This window comes from Schistocerca piceifrons, chromosome X, assembly GCF_021461385.2.
Source record: "Schistocerca piceifrons isolate TAMUIC-IGC-003096 chromosome X, iqSchPice1.1, whole genome shotgun sequence".
Classification (NCBI taxonomy): domain Eukaryota; kingdom Metazoa; phylum Arthropoda; class Insecta; order Orthoptera; family Acrididae; genus Schistocerca; species Schistocerca piceifrons.
In genome coordinates this window covers 568,370,768-568,397,849 of record NC_060149.1, presented here as the reverse complement: position 1 = coordinate 568,397,849, position 27,082 = coordinate 568,370,768, and positions in this window count along the sequence as shown.

Here is a 27,082-nt window from a genome sequence, read left to right as displayed (position 1 = left end):
AGTTATGGGGTTTCGGAAAAGTGACCCTTCAATTCTCCCTTCTCCCTATGATTGCATCAGTGTCTCATGCTTACTACACTTAAATTGAATGAGTGTGGAAGGTGGCTGCTACCGTGCCTGAATATGCAGAGTCCAGCTCGACCTCTCTACACAGCTCTAACTTGTAGACCTGTCTCTGTCTCTCGCAAGTATATTCTTCGCTGACCCTGAAGCAAGCATACTCTTCGATGTCCCAGCAGCAAGTGTGTTCTGGCTTTACTCTCCAAAACTTAGCTGGTTCTGCTAGCATAGGAATCTCCCTGTCCAACTGCAGCAGACGTTGCAATATCCGAACAATAATAATTTTATTAACCAGTTTAAATATTTTCTACTTTCATGGATTCTGTCATGGTTAACCAGAAATGGTGGGGCATTGGAGGGAAGTCGTAGGACCTGTCCTACTACATGATAGATTTCCAACCCAAGCCAACCAAAAGACTTACAAGTACACTCACTGGGGAAAACGTACTTTCTACCGAAATAATTGCTGTGAACCCGTCATAGACCCTGTTACTAGGATTAAAATGAACATCACTGCAAAGTATGGCTACAAGAAATGGTGCGTCCCACGGTCTCAAGTTTTGTGTTTTTCATCTGGACCTCAGATCTTATCTCACCAAAGACGATTCCTCCTAGTATATCATGAAATGCAGTTTTTTACGAACTGCAGGCCACCCTTCTACGTGATTGCTGTGAGGACACAGGATACTGTTACTTCCGTTTTCTATGCCTGGTTGTGGGCAGCTTTCAGCAGCAAACAATCCTTCTAAGTTAGCTTACCAGGTGTGAGCCAGCTAAGGAGAACTACCAAGGCTGCATAAAATGGCATGTCTCCCTGAACACAGTAAAAGGTTGGTTCAAATGGCTCTGAGCACTATGGAACTTAACATCTTAGGTCATCAGTCCCCTAGAACTTAGAACTACTTAAACCTAACTAACCTAAGGACATCACACACATCCATGCCCGAGGCAGGATTTGAACCTGCGACCGTAGCAGTCCCGCGGTTCCGGACTGCAGCGCCTAGAACCGCACGGCCACCGCGGCCGGCCAGTAAAAGGAAAGGAGGAGAAAAAGAAGAAGCAACTAGTAGTTCTATCACTGGCAGTAGTGAATAATGTCGGCATTCTTTATGCCGCGTTACAGAAATGACTATAGCGACTACTGGAATGTGCATGTTACATTATAAAAAAATGTTGCAGCACATCTTGTGCATAAACGGTCATGCAAATGACTTACGTTCTTACCCCAGTTCATCTACTAGAAGCAAATTGATTCAGAATACATCTGGCCATAAACGAAATGTATTGTGATTACTTTTACTGCTGCAACCACATTAACGATGGTGTTCGTAGTGCAACATCTTCCAGAAGGCAAACCACAGCATGTTGAAGGAATTCAGACTACAGCTTATCATGTAATAGTTCATAAAGATACATAGGATGTATTGATAATAGAAGAGTCCACACAAGGAATTTATGCTCCAAACTCGCTGGTTGTCTTGCTATAGAGGTCTCAGTACACTAAATATTTGCTTTAAATTTAATTCGAATATTTATTAAACTTTTTGAGTTGTTAACTTTTAAATTAGTAATTAAAACTACAGGCCATGACGCCCAGGTGTCGGGCGGCGGGTTAAATATGAAGATGGTGGTTGTTTAGTACACCGTCTTCCTCAAGTGAGCTTGGCAACTATTTCTGTGGTCAGCCAGAAAGCGATGGAGAGCATACTGACGTTAGTTTCCAGTCTGCGCGGACACATTTTGGTCCAGACCACTGAAAGAAATGTTTCTACTCTCTTTCTATAACGTATTCTTGTTCTTCTTTGACCCAATTCTCTAAAGTATCCAAAATACTGTCCACATTAATTATGTGAGCAGTTTAACACATCACTAGTACTGTCTTTTTCTATTTTCTAATCCCTGTTTTCAGTTTACGTGTGCTCGCTGACTGTTGTTCGTGTTTGTGTTACTGGCTGTGTTAGTGTTACCGCCTTGAAACGGGATTTAGTTCCCCACACGCGACCTGTTACGTTCATTTGCTACAGCACTGAACAGGGTAGCATTCTGTTCTCCTTCTTGTCTCCCCGGTATAGTATTTACATTTCTGCTTTCGTCATAATAACTGTTACGAAAGCATGGTGATTGTCTACCCCCTCTTCCTCTACCAATGCCTTGATTTTGGTAATTAGTCCTTGTATTCCTAACCTCCACAGTTCCTACATTCACGTTCCCACTTGAGCCGTGGTAAAATTTGCTGTTTTGAAGAGCGCGCCGCAGCACGTGGTGTAAACCAGTCGCCCTCCGTTTCTGGCGGAACCGCAGCTGTGGCAATCGCAGCTTTGGTATCTCCCACTGATGGAAAAGGGGAAAGTTTGCCTGTTCACGTGTATTCAAAGGAGGCGATAAGCTCGCCAAAGGGGCAGTTGGTCAGTCTGTCAGTCTCGGCGAGTCTGGTCAGTTGGTCAGTCCGAGTGAGGCTGGGTCAGTCTCGCGTCACCAGTTGCTGGTAGGTCTCTCGTTCGCATTTGTGCGGCAGTGAGTGTCTGTCTGTCGTCGGAGTGCTAGTATGGCTGTCGTTTGGATCAAACTTTAAAGCCAGAAAATGAGTCATGCCATCCCGCAAGTAACAGAACTCAGCTAGTGGTCGCCCGGTCGGGGCTGTGTTCCTGCATCTGAGTCTGCTCGTTAGGCCGCCAGTCTGCTCGAGTTGTTTGGGCAGCGGTTATTGACAGTTGGATCGGTCGGTTGGCCGTTCGCACACTGAGACACAAGATGAATGGTCCGTCTTGCGCGTCGGCGCATGTGAGGTCCCCACGTGAGTCCTGTGGGCCGCGCCGTACAACGATGGGTAGTGGCTTCACGGTCGACAGGAGAGCAACAGGAGACAAACCACGACATCGGGCTGGCTGGGGCGGGCTGCGACGCCGTGAGACGGGAGATCGACGCGCCTTCCTGCATCCGTTGAAGCGGCTGGCAGCGGACGGTTCGGGAGAGCGTTTTGGGGGTGCTGCGCCGGGTCTTCGCCAGGCTTCGCAGTTTATTAGAAGTGATGCGTGATATGTTGTTTCATTTACTTTTTTTTTTTTTTTGTCAGTCTCTCGTCCCCAGCTTGCTCGTCTGTCTTGTCCGCATTTGTTAGGCAGTTAGTGTCTGTCTGTCTGTCTGTCGGTCTGCCATACGTTAATAGCTGTCTCTGTCATGTTTGTCGGATTCGATGTTAACGAATTTATTGCTTACGGTGTAAAGGCCGAATTCCTGAAATATGTTTTTATCTTGCCTATCATATTGCGAGGTGGTATATGTGTAATGTAGAGCATGTTGGTACATTTTATGTAAAACTACATTTCATGGATTTTATTTAAATGGTCATTTTAGTATATAAAGTTGCCACCCTTCCACCGTAAAAGTTCTTTTAAAAACAAGTTGCACTTGCGATGGCAAATAATTTTTAATGTGAGTGTTTCGTACCATCTCCATCCCTCTTACGGGGTGCATAGTTTATGTGTTTGTGTGAGTTGTTAAAATTCTTGGTTTTAAGTAATCTGGTGTGTGGTAGATTTGCACCAGTGTAGTCTTTCAGAGGTTGTTGTGAGCGGTCGTGACTACGGCCGTGTTAAAAGGGAGCGGCAAGGTTCTCAGCCCGAAAGCTCATACTATAAAAAAAATGTTATTTCTGCCTCTGAATAAATTGTAACTTGATATTTACAGGGTTCTTACTCATTATAATTTTAAATCTGTTTCAAAAAAAAAACTTTTAGGAATAAAATTTCCATTTACTAAAAAAGAAAAAAACAATTTAATTGTTTCTTCTGTGACCATTGGCAACTACTTCCACTCTCACATAGTGTGATTAAACGTGATAATGTTCTTGATGAATCGCTAGTAAATAAATTTACTAAGAAAAGATTTTGAAAGTAAATCCACGGTTCACCACTGTCATGATTTCTGTTTCGTACGTGACTGTTAGAAGATCTGTAACCATAATGCACCTGCTCCTCCGCAGCAGCTATTGTTTCTACTCGCTCTAGATATTCAGTGAACTTATGTACATTATCTCTAGGTGCGGAAATGTTTCATTTTTGCCAGTACCAAGGCAGCTTACCTTCTAGACCCGTAATAATCATATTTAGTTTCATCTTTTCTGTCAGATGTGACAGTCGTGAAACCCACTTCCTAGAGAAGCCTTTTACTGATTCACGTCCTGGGGCAAACTTTATACCACTCCAAAACTCTCTTAAAACATCTTATTGCTTCTTGTGTGACCGTTATTCGTTAAGAAATGCAGATTTAAATTCAGAAAGAGTTTTACATTTTATCGTAACGCCAGCTGACCACCGCAAAGCATCTCCTGATAAATTACTTCTTATGAAGTTAATTTCCTCCGGTTCTACCATTGCATTAGGCAAAACATCTTCAAAATCATTCCAAAATTCTAATGGATGAATTTGTTTGTCTGGATCAAAACGTAAAATTTGTCGACACCCGATAAATGCGGCGTCAACTGAAGTCACGTGCGGTACAGTACTATTACCAGAATTACCAAAGGTTAGTCTATTTTCTAAGTTAGCAGTGTGAGAATCTCGTTCTTCTACTTGTAATTCCCCTGCTTTCAACCTGTGAGAACATCTTTCGTCCACATCTTCACAAACTTTTTCACAAGTCTGTTTACTTTCGTAATATTTTTCTGTATCCACTTTAATATTTACTTCCTCTATTTGTCTAGAGCAAAGTTTGGATTCGTTGCCTATTCTTTCTGACAACCTCCATTCCAAAAGTTCATCTGCATCGTGGAAAACTGTAAACCTTGTCAACTTCGCATTTATAAGCAATATGGATTTTATTTAACTGTTGCCCTACTTTAACTTGTAGATCATGGTGTATAGCATCAATTTTATAATTTAAACTATTCAATTTTGATGTCATTTCATTCTTTAATTCCTTCCTACGAAACCCAATTTTACCTTCCAGTTCTTTATTACTAGATTCAATCTCACTTTCCTATTCTACATTAGTAGACGCAGTCTTACTTTCCAAGTCTTCGTTACTATCCTTTAACTCCTTATTACTATTCCTCATTTACCGATGATGCGATTCAAGTTTAGCAAACAATAACTGAATCCAGTTTGGAACCTCTACCTTGCCACTTGACATTTCCACAGACTTTAAGGGAGTTTCTTGTATTACCTGACCTGGCTTGGTTTGAGACATATTGAGCTCTGTTTCATTGGAATTCAAATCGAATTCTATTTTTGACAAATCACACTCCGAATTTATATCATTAGGTTCGATGGAACCATCCTCATTAAATTTAATTTCTGATTCTGAGGATTTATGGTCAGAGACTGGTTCCTTCTTAACGTTTACATAGGTATCCCTTTTTTGGAACTTTTTAGCAGCAAATAACCAATACTTTAAATATTCTTGACTTAACTTAATTGCTTGACCTCGACGAATGGTGTCGGCACGGTGTACCAACAACCGTGATGCGACGCGTCGTGACGTAATGCAGGCAGCAACAGCAGCTGTGGAGGTGAAGATGACTGCGGGTATCGCCTACTGCAGTAAGTCCGGGATGGTGGCGCGGGGGGTGGGATTGGGGGGGGGGGGCTAAGGACCGGTGAGCGCTCGCCGCTGCTTGCAGGAGTCTTGCAGACCCCCGCAGCTCCGTGATGAGGCACGGTCTTCTTTTGACCTCAGCGCCGATGGCAGTCGCGATCAACTGACGTCTTCTTCCCTCATTACGTCACCATCCAGATTATTGTAGCTGACATCCACCGTTTAGTCAACACACTCCAAGTAAATCATAGCACTCTTATCGCACTCGTTTCTGTCTATTTCACTTCGGTATCCAGTTAGTGCCTACCGAATTTGTTGTTTTCTACCAATCACTTTCATTATTCAATTTCCTTTTCCCGGCCGACACGTACCATATGTGGGGCGTCGCGTTAAGTATGAAAATGGTGGTTGTTTATTACGCCGTCATCCTCACGCGAGCTTGGCAACTATTTTTGTGATCAGCCAGAAAGCGATGGAGAATATACTGACGTTAGTTTTCAGTCTCCAAGGCCACATTTTGTTCCAGCCCACTGAAAGAAATGTTTCTATTCTCTTTCTACTTAGGGAGATCAGGATTATGATTACAAATGAAGATATAAAGTTCTAGTTCAAATATATATTAAGTAAAGTATATCATGCACAACTATTTGAAAGTCACTATGTTGAATTGGCAGTAAATCTTTCTATCCTAAACAGCAGAAGCGACCTCTACGGTGCGTTCCTACTAAATAGTCCTTCGCCCTGATTACTAATATCCAAATAAATGTTCAAAATAAATGCTCGCCACGAAAGTGGAAATACGAGTCACCACATGCCACGTGGATCTGTAATTATCACAGACGGCACACTAGCAGTTACTTTAGCGAAACCTAAGCGATCTAGGACGGTCTACAGCCCTCGCGAGTCCACTATCAGCTTTTATCGCAAATACACTATTGTCACAGTCCGTCTCTCACGTCATCCGTACAAATGGGTATATTTTGGTTACAAATTTGGTTTTCCTTACTTTACTCAAAACTATGAGAGGTAGCTTCACGTGGTCTCTTAGTTACTATTTTTCGGTCAACGTAAAGCATCTTAGAAATTGTTACATTTCTAAGTCTAATATTTAGCGCCTTCATTTTTCTTAAAGACGTCAATTCTGGCTGTAATTTTTAATTCTTTTGCTTTGAAACTTGCACCACTCCTTTATAACTTTCACAGGCGCATTCTGGCTTTCTAGCTTTATTATTTATCACCACTAATTTTTTTCTTAAAACTGTAATTTTATGGAAACTATTGATTTAATTACCGTAAGACTTGATATTTAAAACTTTATTACGATAAAATATATGTTGACAAATGTTGAAATGGAAATTTTGTCTTTTAATTTTATATTTGAAAGTTTCATTTGATACGATAGGATAGTAATTATAGTCCTGAGAAGGACTGCTAAATGAAGCTAGTCACTTATGAGCTCTACATGTTCAGAAACACTATCTAATTGAATATGACCTAAAAACTACAACGCAAAAGTCCTACAATTTTCAAGTGTGCAAACGCTGGATGAGAGTGAATATTACTCTGAAATACACACATCTTGCATCTTGATTGCTGAAGCATCGCCGACGCAAGGAAAAATAATTGTGTGATCTTAATTTCACACACAGAGTTGAAAATAACTAAATGACCAGCCGAAGGTGCCAAGAAAGTGACAGGGAGGGCTTCTGTGTATGAGATAAATTTATTCGAGGCTACTTACAATATGATATGAAGCCGCTTGGTTTGAACCGCACTGGCATTCATACAAAATGCTAAAATACAAACAAACAAAAAAAGAATTACTACACGACAAAAGCTTACTCTACCTTTCGGTTACTGTAACCCATCTATAACAACGATATTAGGTATGAAACACGTTGGTGGGAAAGTAAAAGAGTATTATGAAACGATCATTTGGTATATTTCAAATGTGGCTACTTACAGTCCACTTCGCTGCCTGACAAAATGTGTCTCCCTGTTCACAAGGGCATTTCTGGAATCAGGCACTTACCCAAAACGTTCTACGTCTATGTCCAGGCCTTTGGTACAAATGAGCATATCGAGCACTTTCTTGATGCTACATGATTCTGTTTTTGGTAATGAAAGGTGACCCAAAAACCACTCAAAACAGTAACAGTGAACAACATGTCAACGATTACACCTTTGAAATTTTAACAGCGATGACTCCCAGTATGGTCTATACAGCGATACCCTTTTTAATTGAGACAGGTCAGAGAAACCCATTTGTTCCGCCTCAGAGACGATAACAGTAGTTCGAAGAAGTGGCTCCTGAAACAGTATGCTAGAAAAATCCATTTGGCCACCGACTGCAAAACACCAGTTGAATTATTTGGCCCAGGGCAACTATCTCAGAAGGTAAATCAAGGCCAACTATGGTGGGCTCTATTCCTAACTTTATACAACTACAAAGCCAAACAGCTAAACAAAATCACTGATTCTCCGTTCTGATTGCCCTTGGAACAGGATCCAGAGCTTGACGAAGAAGAAATAGTCTGCTAGCTACTGGGCTCAAGGATTCAGCAGAATCAACAACTCCCCAATGAAGTCACAGACCAGCATCCAAGCTGCAAGCGAAGACTGTGTCTAGTGAAGGATGGCTAAATGCTTATGCATAGGATGAATGTAAAAACGTCATATGGACACGCAGCTTCAACTCTTCTTTCTGGTATACCATCTGTTAAAGGTAGTAAATGGCGAAATTTCTTCCGGCGCTGACGACCAGCATCATCTTTTTGTCATTCCCACAATGTTGAGAGAAAGCTCTGTTTTAGCCACTGTGGGTGACTGGTATGCGATGCCCTTACTCTCAGTTCATTTTCTGTGCTCATTAGAGAGTTCAGGCAATTTAACCGCTCATGTAATGCTTCCTCACTTGTACTGAGGATAGCCACATTCTTTCGTCATATATTTTAATCCCACTTTTGAACCTTTCTTATATTTCTGTGAGTTCTACTTCGATGTACTAACCGAACAGTAGCGAAGATAAACTGCATCTTTCCCTTATGCCCTTCTCAATCCTAGCACTTCTCTCTGTGTATAACATTCTCATTTTTTTCGTTTGATGCTTGTACACAATGTATATGATCCGTGCACCCCTATAGTTTATACGTATTTCTCTCACAATTTCTACTGTCTAGCACAAACTTACGTTGTCGGACGACTTTTTTACGTCAACAAATCGTATGAAAGTGTCTTCATCTTTCTTCATTATCAAGTGCAGCGTCAGAAGTGCTTTTTCACCCATCTACATTTTATAAAGGAAAAACTAATCGTCATCTAACTCAGATTTCTTTCCCACAATTTTTATATATTACTCATGTCAGACAGCTTGCCTGAGCAGTTCACCTGGTTGTGCGATATTTCTCGCGTTTATCTGCCTATCTGTCTGCAGAAACTTTCATGATATCTCTATAGTCTCAAAGACTTTACACACTAACCTGAAGAATATTTTGGTTATCACTTGCCCCATTGGCTCTGGAAATTCTGAAAGAGTGTTAACAGTATCTTTTGCCTTCTTTGATCACAAGGCTTCCAGACCTCAGTAAAACTTTTGGCCTAACACGAGCCCCTAAGGATTTTAATTTTCACACATTTATTCTTCTGTCACGTCAGTGGGCTGTTCCTCTCCATCGTTGACCTGTCCCTCTCCGTCTATCCTCCCTTCAACGGAAGTTATTTTGATTTTTCTATAAGGGGTGATCAAAAGGTTGCTTATATGCAACGTAGTGCGACTCCGATATGTAAGCACCGACATAAAGGCAAGAGACTGGTGTGGAATTCGTGTCTTTCCGATATGCCTGTGGTAAATGAGGAAACGTGAACTATGGCGAGGTTTATTACCCAATGCGTTCAAATTACGATCAAAATGCTATTCATTCTTTCTTAGCTTTCCAATGACAAACACCAGTAATCACCCGTTGGAGAAGAAAGAGCGTATTTGTGGCAGCATGTCTGTCGAAAACCACCGTTGTGGAGTGGTGCGCAAAATTCTGTGCTGGAATGCACGTCCCTGTGTCGCAAATGTGGCAAAACAGAAGTTGTGTCAACTCAAGTGGGAGTCACTCGAGCACCCGCCATATAGTCATGACCTATCCTCATGCACTTATCACGTTTTCGGGCACTAAAAAGAATTTTGAAGAGTCGACGAATCCTTTCGGACGAGAACATGCAGCAGGCAGTAACGGACTGCTTCACGCAACAGGAAACAGTGTTTTACCAGACGGGTATCTTCAACCAGGTGCTCGGTGGGATGATTGCCTCAATGCTCACAGAGATTTTGTCTGATTGGCATACCGAATCCTTGTCTTCTCAGAACTTCCTGCAAAAATTTGTTACCGAGGCACTTACATTGTTGTTGTTTGGACTTTTTTGTACTTTCTTCTTTTGTGGATCAGGTTAATAATTTTTCTAGTGCCGAAGGTCTCTTTTCTGTTATCTCCCCTATTCCTATACTTCTCTGTCAAACTTAATTAATTATCGGTTTTAGGGGTGTCTGCTCCCCTTCAACTGAACTGCCCACTATGATAATCCAACATCTGATATCGGAATTTATGTTACTAGAATGTACACCAGCTGGTATCTACCGGCGTATTTAAGCCTTTTTTTAATAATACCTTGTTCTTTTGTGATTAGCCACATGAGAATGCAAATCAGCTTTGCTTTAAATACGCGCTTTAACATTCGTGTGCGTTAGTTACCTTTGATATTGGACGGGATAAGTTGATGCATTTAAGACGACGAAGACGCCATTATCAACAACTCACTGTGTATGAACAAGGTCGCGTCGTAGCGTAATTGTCTACAAGCGGCTGGATGTTCTTTCCGTGATATTGCAGAAAGAGTAGGCGTACATGACTGCTGGCAACTGTGGTCACGGGAAGGTACGATCGTAAAGAGACGGGCTCCAGAAGGAAATGTGACATTACCGAGAGGGAAGATCGTCGTGTTCGGAGTATGCCTGTGGCGCATCGCACTGTTTCTGCAGTAGCAATTAGAGCATCAGTTGGCACCCCAATGACACAACGAACTGTTAAAAATCAGTTACTTCAAGGTCAGCTTCCAGCCACATGCCCTGTAGCGTGCATTCCACTGACCCGAAAATACTACCATATCCGACTTCATTCGTGTCAAGCGATGGGTCATTGGAGGGTGGATTGGATAGCTGCTGTGTTTTCTGATGAAAGGTGGTTCTGCCTCGATGCCAATCAGGGCTGTATTGGCTAGAAGCAGGCCAGATGAGTCTGCAAGCAATCTGTCTGCGTGCTAGAACCATTGGACATACACTTGGAAAAATTGGAAATTTGTGGTAGGGATTATGGGACCAAACTGCTGAGGTCATTGGTCCCTAGGCGTACACACTACTTAATCTAATTTAAACTAACTTAGGACAACAAACACACACCCATGCCAGAGAGCCTACGCCAGGAGCCATGGTCTGTGGTGCGATTCCGTAGTACAGCAGGAGCACACTCGTGTTTATTCCTCACACACAGAGTGCAAAATTTGTACGTCAGTCTGGTGATCCGACTTGTTATGCTGCCGTTCATGAACGGTATTCCAGGGGGTGTTCTCCAACAGGATGATGGTCGCGCTCATACTACTGTTGTAACCCAACATCATCTGCAGAGTGTCGTCATGCTGCCCTGGCCTGCTTGATCACAGGATCTGCCTTCAGTCGGGGTGCAACATGCAAGGATTTCCATCCCATAAGCTGACATCCGGAACCTGTACGACACAATGCACGCACGGTCGCCAGCTTGCATTCAAAATTCTAGCAGCTATACCTGTTATTAATGTATAAGCATTTCACATTTTCAATGACTTTTCTCGCACTTCCATGAATCTGTGAACTTGCAACGTTAATCACTTAAATATGTTGACTGCACAAATGTATGCCCCAAATTTCACTGCTGTGCATAAAGTATTTCTTGGTGTTACGGCGTTTCTTCCATCAGTGTAAATAACATAAAATAAATTCAGCAATGGTTCTACTTTAAAATTCATAGGCCGAAAACCTGTAATTAGGATCGTTTCAGAATCATAGTGGTTTCACATCCGGGAGATGACACTCAGTGTTCCAATACCACGCTTTATAAAAGCTGTATCATGAACCATGAACACTTTCCCATTAAATAGATAGCAATGACGGGAGATAGTAATTGTTGTAAAACTTAGTGTAGAAATATAAAATATGAAGAGGAAGCTGCATATAGTAATACATAGATATCTATAAATTTGTGTTCAGGAATAAGCTGGTCAGAGATATAGTTCAGAGAAATCGTCCGCATATATTATGAATTCCAATTTCTTCATAGAATAATATTAAGTTATTTTAATCTTCATAACCTCTGTTAACTGGCATGAATATCAAACTATAGTAAAACATAGATATGTATAAATATGTGTTCAGAAATGACCTGGTCAGAGACATAGTTCAGAGAAAATAGGCTGCATATATTAGAAATTATAATTTCTCCATAGAATAATATTAAGGTATTTTAATCTTCATAACCTCTGTTAACTGGCAAGAATATCGAACTATTTTATCGATAACAGCTGTCTAACGAATTCGTGCAGCTTGTTAGCAGCCATTCTCTGCCGAATGCGTGGACTTTCACCAGTGGTAGTAACTTTTTCCTCAGTCATACACACTCCTCCTCTTACATCTTATCCTTCGCTCTTAGTATACATGGGGTAAAATAAATTACAAAACTTTAAATTCTCCAAGTTGTCATGAAAAGAGTCAGCAGGTCTTCATTTTACATGTAGTATTTCCCTGTTTCTCTCTCACTATGTTCTGATTTCTTTGAGTAAAATTCATCTGCGGCCGCACTGTCCTAGTAAATCTCTATCTTTGTTGCCACACCAGTCTTAGGTATGTGGCAGCTGCAGTTTCATCACAGTTTTTCACTAGTGAAATTCCGGGTAGCCTTAAGGTAACAGTAAATGCACTTTATGTAGAGGAGTAAATATTGTTTAACTTAAGTATTCTGCTCGGGGCACAGGACAGAACTGTCCTTATTGTTATGTGTTCCTGTCATCTCGACTGTACCGAAGACATCAGAGTATTTGAATTTCATATTTTCGAGAATGAATCAAACTGAATGTATAATACATTATTTTTTCTTAAGTTTCAGTTTATGACATAATAACCAAAACACCAAAATTAATAGAGTTCGACGTGGTCTTTACTGAGAGAAGAAATGCAATGTGCTCATCCAGTTCTCCGGTTTTGATGTCATTTTTAGTACCATATTTTCTGGAAAAGCTGTTTAGAAGATAGATGATTTTAGAACGTGGATTTAAATCTACAATTACGCTTTTATATACTGATTAATGTTAGGTCGCAAACGAATGTAATTACGTGTTAATTTTTATGATGAAATATCAGTTTTATTATCTAATGTTACAAACCAAGCAGCCAGTTGACAGATAACTGCAGTAAATAGCTTGAACCGTGAAAAATTGGACGAAAGTTCAAGAACTTCATATGAATAAGTGTTGAAATATAACAGCATCATCAAGGACTTTTTTAGCAGGTTAAGTATCTGTTTTAATGTATCAGTAACCATCTGCTATTTTCAACGCGATGGATGCATCCGTCTCAGGCTCTGAGTGCAGTTGTTATGACTTAAAGAAGGTGTTGAGAGAAACGAGCATGGATGTCCACTTTAATTGTCGATTTCACCATAATGCGAGTTTTATTTAATGCAGTTTCTGACAAGAGATGAGTAACTATAGAAATACTAATGCTTAACGAAATGAAAAATTTAGAACATCATAGCTACCCCGATAATTTCATAATAAAGACCGACAGGTACTGTTCAGTAGCTGGCGTACCCGGCTTCACTCAGGGAGTTGATATGAGATTGTGTGGCAACTGGAATAAAAGAATAAACTTTGAAGTATAAGAGGTAAAAAAATATCTATTGGAAACATATTCTAACTCTTTATAGCACTCGTTAAAGTACAACAGCTAATAAACTTTTATTGAACAGGTGTTATAAATATTTAGAATGGTCATTAATAAACAACGTTTTTCATTTTGTTTTCCTGGCTATATATGTACAAATTTTTCGGATTTGCTGTCGAGGGCAATCTACGTATTGTTGACAGTGGGAGAAGTAGGAGTCTTTGAGGTTGACGCTGCAGTATATTAAAGTTTGTCCTGGCCCTTCGTTAATTATACACTACTGCCCATTAAAACTGCTACACCACGAAGATGACGTGCTACAGACGCGAAATTTAACCGACAGGAAGAAGATGCTGCGATATGCATATGATTAACTTTTCATTCACACAGGGTTGGCGCCGGTGGCGACACCTACAACGCTCCGACATGAGGAAACTTTCCAACCAATTTCTCATACACAAACAGCAATTGAGCGGCGTTGCCTGGTGAAACGTTGTTGTGATGCCTCGTGTAAGGAGGAGAAATGCGTACCATTACGTTTCCGACTTTGATAAAGGTCGGATTGTAGCCTGTCGCGATTGCGGTTTATCGTATCGCGATATTGCTGCTCGCGTTGGTCGAGATCCATTGACTGTCAGCAGAATATGGAATCGGTGGGTTCAGGAGGGTAATACGGAACGCCGTGCTGGATCCCAACGGCCTCGTATAACTAGCAGTCGAGATGACAGGCATCTTATCCGCATGGCTGTAACGGATCATGCAGCCACGTCTCGATCCCTGAGTGAACTGATGGGGACGTTTGCAAGACAACAACCATCTGCACGAACAGTTCGACGACGTTTGCAGTAGAATGGACTATCAGATCGGAGACCATGGCTGCGGTTATCCTTGACGCTGCATCACAGACAGGAGCGCCTCCGATAGTGTACTCAACGACGAACCTGGGTGCAGGAATGGCAAAACGTCTTTTTTTCGGGTGAATCCAGGTTCTGTCTACAGCATCATGATGGTTGCATCCGTGTTTGGCGACATCGTACTGAACGCACATTGGAAGCGTGTACTCGTCATCGCCATACTGGCGTATCACCCGGCGTGATGGTATGGGGTGCCATTGGTTACACATCTCGGTCACCTCTTGTTCGCATTTACGGCAGTTTGAACAGTGGACGTTACATTTCGGATGTGTTGCGACCCGTGACTCTACCCTTCATTCGATCCCTATGAAACCCTACATTTCAGGAGGATAATGCACGACCACATGTTGGAGGTCCTGTACGGGCCTTTCTGGATACAGAAAATGTTCGACTGCTGCCCTGACCAGCACATTCTCCAGATCTCTCACCAATTGGAAACGTCTGGTCAATGGTGGCCGAGCAACTGACTCGTCACAATACGCCAGTCACTACTCTTGATGAACTGTGGTATCGTGTTGAAGTTGCATGGGCAGCTGTACCTGTACACGCCATCCAAGCTCTGTTTGACTCAATGCCCAGGCGTATCAAGGCCGTTATTAGGGCCAGAGGTGGTGGTTCTGAGTACTAATTTCTCAGGATCTATGCCCCCAAATTGTGTGAAAATGTAATCACATGTCAGTTCCAGTATAATATATTTGTCCAATGAATACCCGTTTATCATCTGCATTTCTTCTTGGTGTAGCAATTTTAATGGCCACTAGTGTAATACTGTAGGCCAATTTGGTTTGGAATTGCAGTATTTTAAATTAGAATGGCAGTTCAGTAGAGATCAGTGGTATTCTGGGGATAAATAGAGCGTGTCCTTTGCACTTTCCAGTCATAAGTTCAGCTTCGATAATGTTGCTCGATAGCTTTTTGACGATCGTCCTTGTTCTGTTGTATAGTTTTGGTAAGTTGAGATTTCTGTGTAGTATGATCGGAGATCCAATTTTAAGTCGAAGGTAGTGTAATGGCATTCCTGGAACTTGCAAAGCGCTCAGAAAATCTGTAGGGAATTTCCATTTTCTTCAACGTTTACCATCGTGTCGATCGATTTATATATTCACTCTTGACCGGGAATTTTCTTTTGAATGTTAAAGTTGATATTGTCGACAATATTACTTTTAGTTAATAAACTTGCCCTTTCAAAGCTAGTCCGGGTTGTTATAGTTGTGAACAATGTTTGGATAAATTTGGTCAATGACTTCGTTTTCAGCAGTGGCTATGTTGCAGAAATCACTGCTGAGTGTAATGAGGGCGGTCGTCAGGTCAACAAGGTATGTGCCTTCGCCTATTTGTAAAAGTTGCTGAGCGAAATGTGCTGTTGTTTCCTATTTCGATAATTAAATTTTTTTTTGTCGTAGCGTTTGGGGTGTGGCCAGAGAACTGATATTTTTTAAGCATGCGTTGATCTCGTCTGCTGGTGTTGACTTGGGATAACTGGAAGTGCTAGTCGAAATCTCCTGAGAGTATGAGTAAAGCTCCTCCAATCACTCCAGAGTTCCCTTGCAAGTCTTGTAATGTTCTGCCTATGGCTTCGAGTGATTTTTATGTGCCATTGTGCATTCGTCCCAGAGGATAATTTTAGCTTGCTTTAGAAGTTCCCAACTCCCCCACCCCCCCCCCCCCCCCCCCCTCCAGATCTGTTGAGGCTTTACGCACCGGGACCTGTCCATCGGCTATATTCAACTGTAGTTGTAGGGCGGAATGGGCATTTCGTTCTCCTTCCATAAGTGTGGCTACAATGCGGATGATGCCAGTGCAAGTGCGATGTGTTGTTTAGCACGTATTTCCGCCAGCAACAGATTTATTACAAACGTTTTCCCGGTCCCACCTGGTGGATCCTAGCAAATTTTTCGGCCACTCTTGTTGTCAAAAAAAAAAATCATTCAAATGGCTCTGAGCACTATGGGACTTAACAGCTATGGTCATCAGTCCCCTAGAACTTAGAACTACTTACACCTAGCTAACCTAAGGACATCACACAACACCCAGTTATCACGAGGCAGAGAAAATCCCTGACCCCGCCGGGAACCTATCCCGGGAACCCGAGCGTGGGATGCGAGAACGCTACCGCACGACCACGAGCTGCGGACTGTTGTTGTCAATCCGGTCCATGATAACGTAATAAATTTCCTTTCGATTGTCACTGAAGAGTGGTAGGTGTGAGTAGTATAACAAAATAGTTCGTTGGCGTAACTTTTTTCCTTTGAAATTTCGAGGTCTTACACACTAATATCATCTTTTCGTGGTGTTTGCATCCGAAGTTGTACTAAGGTCTGGATCTTTATTGCCGAACATATATCTTCTTGGCGAATGAGTGTTTCATTGACAATGTCAGTTCAGGGTGAGCTTGTCGGATATGATACAGTATGTCATCACTCTCTTTGAAGGAGTACCACAACTGTTTTGAATTCTATGGGTTATATGTTGTTAGAATGATGGCGAATACGTCTCTCATTTGTTCAGCTGAGGCTGCGAGTGAGGTTTCTCGTAGTGTTATGTACCAGTGTTTGTCGTTTGCTAATAGTCCTAAGCATTGCATGCATTTCTGTACGTCTGGCTTAGGTAACGGTAACAGTCTTGAGATCTGTGAAACTTGTTGGTCCCCGCATTTCGTGTAGCAACATCTGAAGACAGAAACATTCGACTTTGTTCAGATGTAAGGTGTATACTCGGCCTAGTGCGCTAGTATTCATGATTCCTGGCTGATCTCCTACCATTATCCCTTGTTTTCATCGTTGAAAGGTTTTCTTGAGTTTTACGTATAACAGATAGCGACGTCGACTTAAAGTAATGCAATCGTTTGGCTCAGTTGGTAAAAAGCTGTTAATATTGTGTTCTGAGTTGGTTCGCTTGGTATGTTTCTGTCTGGGTCTTTTGTGAAGTGATCTCTTTGTCCATTCTCCAAATGTACTGCCAAATGTTGCACAGTTGGTTCGTGTTTGTGTACGGGAGAATCGAAAATTCGCTACGCTGCTTCATTGCTTGATTTATCTTCCCACTTGGTACAAGAGGCTCTCATGGTTTATGTTTTATTGTTCCCTGTCTTCGACTACTTCGAATACTGCCGTGTCACTGCTTTTTTCACATACTTACAGACAAATTTGATGGATTTCATTGAATTGCAGTATTCTACGTTTATGTGTGCTTGGAAAATTTTCGAAAGTAGTATTTTATGTGGTATTTCCCACTGATTACCTATTTCCTGTTCGTCGCTGCTGCATATTAGTATTTTTGCTATGAAGGAACCGTTTTGCGTGATCGTCTTCTGTATTTGGGTATTCATCGACTCCGGTTTGCATGTCGTCCAAGTATAGTTTTCGGTACTTTTAGTACATATTCCATCCTTCATCACTACGAACAGGGGTTTAAAGACCCGCATGGTCTGTGAATCATGCTTTTCTCTACTACGTCGTAGAGTTCCGGACTTTCTTGTGGATTGGAAAATTCAGCTTGAATGATTTTGTCGATATACGTGGGATGAATCCTGTCGTGTAGCCACATTAGATTGTGTGAGTGAGGCACTTCTCGTTTTTGGCATTCGTTTGCGTAACATCCAGCATCTAACGGTTCCAAAGAGGTGGTATTTTGTTATGACTTCAGTAAATCTACTTTGTATTAGTCGGAAATGTCGGGCTATTACGTCGTGTCTATGTATAAGGACTTGTCCGTATCTTAGCTGTTCTTTCATTTCTGGCCACGACAAGTTGCATATGAATGTTATGGAGAGGTCAGATCGTCCATATTTTCGTATATAGGTCAAGGCATCTTGAGTGTATTCGTCCATGTGTCCCGAACTTCCTATGTATGATGGAGATACGATTACCATTGTTACAATGTCGTCAATCTATCCGTCATTTGTGATTGCGTCTCGAAGGCGGATGTATTCTTCCGTGTGTAGTTTCTTCTTAGTTATTCGTATGTAAAGCATCCGTTCCGCTTCTGTTTTCGCATACATGTCTACCACGAATTGTTGGAATAAGCGGCGAGTGTTGAAAATACGATTGTATACTTCATTGTCTCTGATCATTAAGCGGTAAGCACAGAACTCCTGGGAAGTGGCTTTTTTCTTTGGTTTCGCCCCTATTTCGGGTTAGATTTGTTTCAAATTAAAGTGGTATCTGTCGTCTGCGTGCAGAGATATTAATTGATACCGGAGCGCATCATATGAACGGTTCATCTCTGCAAATCATTGTAGTCCTTCTCTTCTTCATTGCACAATTATTTCACAGCTTGTGTTTTCAGTGCCCAGAATTACGATGGCTACTTCGTCTATCTGAGGTGCATGAAATTGACGTTCGTCTTCTCCAAGTGGTCTTTTGTCTGCTCGAATTACAACTTTATAGTAATTAGAAATCATTCTCTCTAGTGCTGTTTTGAATACTTGAATCAGTTGGCTGTATTTGTGTAAGATCCTTCGTACATCTTGGACTACTTCTCATCACAATCCACTGATATCTGTGCATGATTGATCAATTACCGCTTCTTCATTTAAGATGAAATATACTTGCAGAATTTATGATCTTCATTGGGTAATGGTAGTAACGATCCTATGTTGTGATGGTTTATCCTTGGATGAAAACAAAAAAGACAATCGATTTCATTTCTATTAGTGTTGATCGAAGTGACACCGAAAGAAGGTATTTGGAAGCAGGCGTTGTATGCTTTTATATTTTAAAGGAAGAGTTTTGTTTCTGGGGTTTCCCCCGTCATGTTAAGTAAAAATTCCTTGCGGATGTGCTGCCAGTGGAGGTAATCGAAATTTTCCATTGACGATACAGAATCCTGGTGTTTCTGTTCAGCAATTTTTCACATTGCAGACTTGGCAGAAGTTATCAGTTTTTCCGATTACGGCGTGTTTGTGTTTGCTATATTCTTTCGTCGGGTCGTAATGGAAAGCTCCAATTGATAGGTTGTACTGTTTACTTGTCCTCGTCAGCGCTACTCGAAGGATGTTTTCATGGCTGACTTGAGTTCGCAGTCATTTATTATAAGATTGTGTCATAATTCTTGATTCTTCATTCGGTTCATTTCGTTGTTCTTCGGTTTCTCTGCTCCTTACGGTGCTCATTCTCGTTCGTTGGGCACTTAAACGTGCTTCGCGCTTTTCATCCGTTTTGTTTTCTCGCTGTTCTTTTTTTCGCCATTTTACTTCAGAACTGACAACATCTACTCCTCTTTTACGTTTGGACATTGTATAAAATATAAATCAAATCAATTTTTTAGTAACGAACACAGTAAGTACAGTTTACACACTTTGCACACTTTATTTTCGATTTATATTCAGTCACTGTATCACTTTGACTGCTCACACTTCGCTGTTTGATTTTATTCACTCACTACAATACTTTTTCGGTTCCTCCCTTCATCACTGATAAGAAACTGTGGTTCCAACCCACGACGGGTCTTGCTTTATGCATACTCCTACCAATGGGTAGTCCCACCAGGGCGATTTCCAGAACATATCTAAAAGGCTTCGAATGGTCCACAATGTTCCAGAACATTCCACAACGTTCGAGAGTGTTCTGGAAGGTTCCACAATGATCTGGGACGTTCCGGGATGTTTCCAAACATTCTGGAATTTTCCCGAATATTGCAGATTATTCCCGAACATTCCAGAACATCCCCGATCATGGTGGAACATTCCGCAACATTCTCTAAAGCTGTGGAATGCTGTCAAATACTCTAGAATATTGTGGAATGTTCTCGAATACTCTCGAATGTTGTGGAATGTTCTATAAATTTCTAGAGAGCGAAATTTCCTAGCCTTTATATCTTCAAAATTCCCTGGTGCTACCCGGACTCTTTTCTTTGTTTTAGCGGAACGCACACTGTTCACTTCCTTTTGTAATACATACTTACTGTTAAGACATAACCCTTAAGTTCCCGAAGTAGCAGAATTTTTTTGTACGAGGCTGATGCATACAGCACACCAACTGAGCGTGTTTCTGGAGTCCTTTATACTACAGCAAAAAAAGATGTGACATGTTTAAAAACTATTGTTGCGGAAGCCGTGACTGAGCAGACTTCGCATGCTAGTATAAACTCTTAACTCACGAGGTGTGGTATCTCAGACCGCGCCAGAATTTCCCAAGTCGCTCTCGTAGGTTAGTTAAGGCGGAACGTTTTTATACACCACCTACCCGCTTTTAATCACCAACCCTACAAATTATTATTGTCATGCGTTATTGTCTTACTGGATTGTTGTTGACATGTGATGGGGTTTCCTGGACCGCGGCTCATGAACTACGCACCTGTTTCGTCAAGTCAGTAAAAAAAGTCTTAGCAGGAATGTGACAATTTTACATACTCTATGTTCGCTGAAATTTTTGTCAGTGGATGGAGAATGATGTCAATGATATAGAACAAGAAGTAGACGAAGAAATGGCTCTGAGCACTATGGGACTTAACATCTATGGTCATCAGTCCCCGAGAACTTAGAACTACTTAAACCTACCTAACCTAAGGACATCACACAACACCCAGTCATCAAGAGGCAGAGAAAATCCCTGACCCGGGCGCGGGAAGCGAGAACGCTACCGCACGACCACGAGCTGTGGACTAGACGAAGAAGTCAACGATTTTTCAATAACCAGTGATCACAGCTCTGCCAACGAACAAGAGGGCTCTTCAGAGGAAGATCTTCAGGACAATGGCGATGAGGACCTTTCTGTTTCTCTAACAAATTACTTTTATTGTATTGTATTGTATTGTGTTACATGGAACTGGGGACCTAGAAAAGACGGAGGGGCTTCGTCACCACCGTAGTCCTCAGTGGTTCACAACCCCACAACAGGTTACAGCAGTCCACTCACCCCGCCGCCACCCCACACAGGTCCCATGGTTATTCTGCGGGTTCAGCCGCCAGTGGAACCCCCCACCCCCCACCCCACCTCCAACCCCCAGGATCATCTCACCCCAGACGAGTGTAACCCCAATGCTGGCGTGGTAGAGTAATTACAGCGTACGCGCACGCGGAGAAAGTGTTTGCGCAGCAATCGCCGACATTGTGTAACTGAGGCGGGATAAGGGAACCAGCCCGCATTCGGTGACGCAGATGGAAAACTACCATAAAAACCATCCACAGACTGGCCGGCACACCGCCGGGCGGTTTCGTGCCGTGGACCGGCATGCCTTCCAGCCCGGAAAACAGTGCGTTAAATCGCACAACTAACCGGGCGGGCCATCAAAATACTTAGTGTTAGTTAAAATTAAATGTGTTCTGGGTGGTGGTAAAGAAAGATGTAGATCTCAGTACTGAATTTTAATTTTGCTACCTTTCTTTTTCTGGAAATCAAGTTCACTTTTTATATGCAAGTTTAAACCTCGGAAATAAGTTTTATACGAAAATTAGCTTTCTACAGAGATACCATAAGTTTTCAGAACGTAAAATTCAGCTCTCTAACAGTTAGTTTTGTGCAATATTGAAAAAGTTTCACAAAAGTATGTGATTTTTGCTTGACGCCAAAATAAAATACTGTTGGCTTTATTTAGCGCAATAAAATCAACAAGGAGCATTTACACAACGCTTATATAGTTGTAACCATAAGTGTTATATAACATAAATTAAATTTTCAACTCATTTACAGCTTAAATCTTGGTTTAAAGATGTCTCAGAGACATCACCTCGTAGTATACGTTACAGAAAAGTAGCCTCGTGAGTTAAGGGTAAAACAAATAAAGTCTGTTTGTAAGAGATTTCATTGTTTACTTTGTTCAAAAGCACAACATCTGGTTTCCAAACTTACAAGGGGAGGCCGCCAATTGTGAAATTCAGATTCGATTCATACTGCGCATAATAAAAGCCCATGGCCAGAGGTGTAATGTGGCAAAGCACCAAGATGCACTTCTCAGCCGTCGTCGAGAAAATCGACAGCTAAAAGAAACCGTTGCGGTGAAATACTCTCGATGATTAAAAATTTTCTACAGCGTCGTGGCGCAGCGGTAAGCGCTCGGGTTCGTAATCCGAAGGTCGCCGGATCGAATCTCGCGCCAGTTTTTCCACGACAAACGACTTTCAACAACTTATTATATGCATAATTGTTGCAACTCACTATACATATATATATATATATATATATATATATATATATATATATATATATATATATATATATAATGCCCGGCAATCAGTTGCAACAACTATGCATATAATAAGTTGTTGAAAGTCGTTTGTCGTGGAAAAACTGGCGACTTCGAACATCTTTATGTTTACCGCAGACAAAGTTGTATTTCACAAATGTTATTAATTGTCTTCATAATGTTAACCACTTATAGTTAACGGAAGACGTAGAAACGATATTCCGAAACGAATACGTATAGCGTAAGTCAAACGTTCGAATTAGAATAGAGACCCCACGAACACAAATTTGCTGTGGCAGGTATGAAATATAAACTCCGTTACTCGCTCGTTACACTTGAAGGACAGATGTTGAATGGGCCGAAACGAGCCACCGCAGTAACAGCGTAGTTGCCTGCTAACTTCGAAAGAAGGTAGATGCGGTCCCTAGCGCAACTTATAACATCGTCGAAAATCAGTGCGGACGGGAGAGCTTTGGTACGCCCTGTTAAAAAAACGGAAAAATGGAGGCGGTACATTTGGAGAGCGATCCGCCTTCACCAACATGCGTAAGCAATTCATTAATAGTTTAATAATAAAAAAAATTGCATAGCGCGAGATTCGATCCGGCGACCTTCGGATTATGAACCCGATCGCTTACCGCTGCGCCACGACGCTGTAGAAAATTATAAATCGTAGAGAGTATTTCACCGCAACGGTTTCTTTTAACTGTCGATTTTCTCGACAACGGCTGAGAAGTGCAACTTGGTGCTTAGCCGCATGACACCTCTGGCCATGAGCTTTTATTATGCGCAGTATGAATCGAATCTGAATTTCACAATTGGCGGCCTCCCCTTGTTAGTGTCTAAGTATGTGGTATAGGACGCAGAGGACATGCAACAAATTATCAACAGTATGACAATGCAGCTAATTTGTGAGTGTAAGCAAAAGTTGACACAAATCGCATTTGTGATATTTGTGAATAGCTAATTAAGTATACACTATACTTAAATGTGCTATATATTACCCATGTGATTGAATTTAGTTCACAAGTTCATATAAGCTTCATTCGTCCACCTGTAAAACGTACCCCAGCCCTAACATTTATCAAAAGCCAGGCGTGATGAAGTGCTTAAAAAGGGTTATAATGGACAATATCGTTACTTTAAACGACTAGTAACTATATTTTTCAGTAACAGTAACCTTTTCGATTAAATGGAAATGCGTTATTGCATGAATCAAAGACAGAAATGTGTGTCATGGCTTTGCTGTTATTTCCAACTAGAATGCTGGGGGCTAATGGCAGCCATCCCTGGTACAACCATTTTTAGCTGCCCGTCAAAGAAACGACTGTTTAAAACCTGCAATGCGGAATCAACTTCACTGTTTTGTTTCTCCATCATCCGAATATTGGATACCGGAAAATATGTCTCGAAAAACGGCACTGAGTGGGGTATATTGTAGAGTTTTATTAATGACAGGAACAGTAAAGTGTTATTAACACGTAGGCAAACAGCTAGATGACAGTTTGAATACAGTTCAAACTGTGAGTGATCCTCCATAGTATATAGTCACTGTAAATAAACTCCTAAGGAAACAGAAACTACTGCATTATAGGTATAAAACAAAGTGTAGGGCTTTACATAGAGAGATGCTGAATGAAACGCATTTAGCTGTCGAAAGAACAACGTGTGGAGGAGCCTTCTGTGTCCACTGTCGCTGAATATTACCGAAAGATCTTTCACTTAACGCAAAGAATACATAATGGCTGTTAGTGTCACTAAAGTTTGTGTCCATTCACTCATGGACAAGTCTGCAAATGAGAGTAGCAGATTAAAAGCAGAAGTGCTTAACCCTGTTTTGAAGTGCTCCTTCACAAAGGAAAACTCTGGAATATTGATTCAATTTCTTTCTCGTACCACTGAAAAGGTGAGTGAAATAAATATTAGTGTATGTGGCATTGATGAAGAGGGCCCGATGGAATCCCTATCAGACTCTATACTCGATTCACAGTTGAGTTAGCTCCTCTTTCGACAATAATCTATCGTAGATCCCGTGGTATCATCCGAAGAACGAGGTACTAAGAAAAAATTGGAACCTCGGGATGGAACCACAGGGAAGAACAGTCGCTGCCAGAAGCAAAGATGAACGAGAAACGAAGGCGTGCGCATGTCCTCGAGAGTTCCATACGCCACCGCCGCACCACGCTTGCTTGCGTCAGAGTGCCACTCAGCCCACTCTGCAATATCGCCAGAGACGACAACACTGTCTCACAACAGCCATCAGTGCGAGAGTTGTATTAGACAGACCTATTAGTAAAGTTTATAGTCATGTGTATTTTGAGAGCAGCGACTGTTATGTTGCACTGCATCAAGTGACAAGTTAGTGCTCATAGGCAGTAGCAAATATACGTGACTGTGCTGTTGAAGTGGATTGTTTCAGAGTTAAGTATTTCATCTTGTTCGACATATTATAAAGCGATCTAACATTTTCTGTGTTATAGTATGAACTCTGCCTCCTCCAGAAGGAAATCTGAGAACCCACAAATGTGCCGACTGGTGTTTCTCCGTTCAGCAAAACAAATGTGCTGCATAGAGGTTCCTCGCCTGATCACAACGCCGGTGTTGTGTGCATGTCGTTCCGTCGTTCCAGTGGATAGTCCCCCCTGGTTTGCCTTTTTATTGTTAGTAGACTTACGCTAGTAATGTCCGAAATATTGATAGTGTATTCTGTTTCTTCTTTTTATCCTATAAAAAGCCGGCCCCGAAAATGTCTGTAAACGAATTTGTGCAATTGCAGGCGCTACAGATTGTACGACTGCTGCTCAGCGTGCAAGAGATGACGACATTACTTTCACAACAATAACACTGCACCCGACTGAAGCACAAAATATTCGCCCTTTTAACGATATTGAAGAGGAGTGTTCAGAATATCGCGCACAGATGGAAGCTCGCATTACTGCATTCAACATAACAGGTGAAATACTTCTTTTCTTTCAACGGTCGGAGCTGAGGTATACAGCCTATATTTAAAACTGTGTTCTGATTCGTCCGGAAGGTGTTAGTAACTACGATCTTACTCGGCTGCTAAGGTAAACATGTTGTTGCTCGGGTTCATGTCGACGCAGCAAGGTTTATATTTTTCTGGCTCAAGAAGCAGCCGGCACAGACTTCAAACTTGAAGGGTTAACAAGGCAGTGCAGGTTGAAGAGCTCTTGTGAACCAAGTTACAGCGATGTTACGTTAAGTGTTGCAATCACACAAAATGTGTCAGACACTATTCTAAAATACTCAGATTCTCACCTGAAAGCCAATTTGTATATTATGAAATTTAAAAGTATTGTGGACACAACTGAAATTGGTTTTGAGGTTTTTCTGTTGAAATAAGTGCACAAGACACTCACTGTAAAGTTCATGATCAAGTTAAAATGAATAAAAATAGGGTACCGATTAACAATAAACATAAATGTAAAAAATTCAGCCCCGGGGTACACAAGGTGACCTACAGAATACAATGAGGAAGTCCTGCCGTCAGTGCTTTTAAAATCGTGACAGGAAGCTTTTCCTTGTCGTGGCACACGGTGATTCCCGTCTGGAATGCCAGATCATAACGAAACAATTTTTTTAGTAGGCAGCCAGCGTAAGCACAGGTCTGGCACATGGCTTCAGCGACGCTCTCAGGAAGTACGTGTTTGTCGGCAATGCTATTAGAGCAGCCACAAGCGAAGGCTTGCATCTCTGTCTCGTAGAAATCTACTGCAGTTGTACGCTGGCACAAACATAGACTTTTGTCTATTTGAGAGTGACTCAAAATACAATTACATTTTGGTTTGACAAAAGTGCATTTGTTTCCCTAATCAGTCAAAACACATATAAAATATTGAAACATCCCCTTAGGCCCTTCAGTCTGGAACCGCGTGACCACCACGGTCGCAGGTTCGAATCCTGCCTCTGGCATGGATGTGTGTGATGTCCTTGGGTTAGTTAGGTTTAAGTAGTTCTAAGTCCTAGGGGATTGATGACCTCAGATGTTAAGTCCCATAGTGCTCAGAGCCGTTTGAAGCCATCCCCTTAGAAAAAATTTATAAATGACTGTGCTGGTATACTTCTACGTTATTTGATTTTCAAACAGCTGAGCAAAACTGAACGTACTCAGAAATTTCTCTCTTTACCTATGCTGAACAGCCGTAAACTGACACACAATATTTTTAGCACAACGCAATCTGACTTTCAATAATCCCTACAAAAGAATGGCCCTGACTAACAATAACCTATACCTTACATGAATCACCTCACAAAAATCTTCGTTACTCAAACTACTGCAATACAGCGATCACCAATACTGCCAGCTAAATAAAGGGTTCTAACTACTGAAGGCACTAACTACTGATAGGCATAGTTAGCAAATGAACAATTTTGATGGAGAACAAACAATGTATTTACCTTAATAGTGTTCAAAAGTCATTATATAGAACCAGTGATTTTCTTACAGAGTGCTACGTGACGTTACCAACATAAA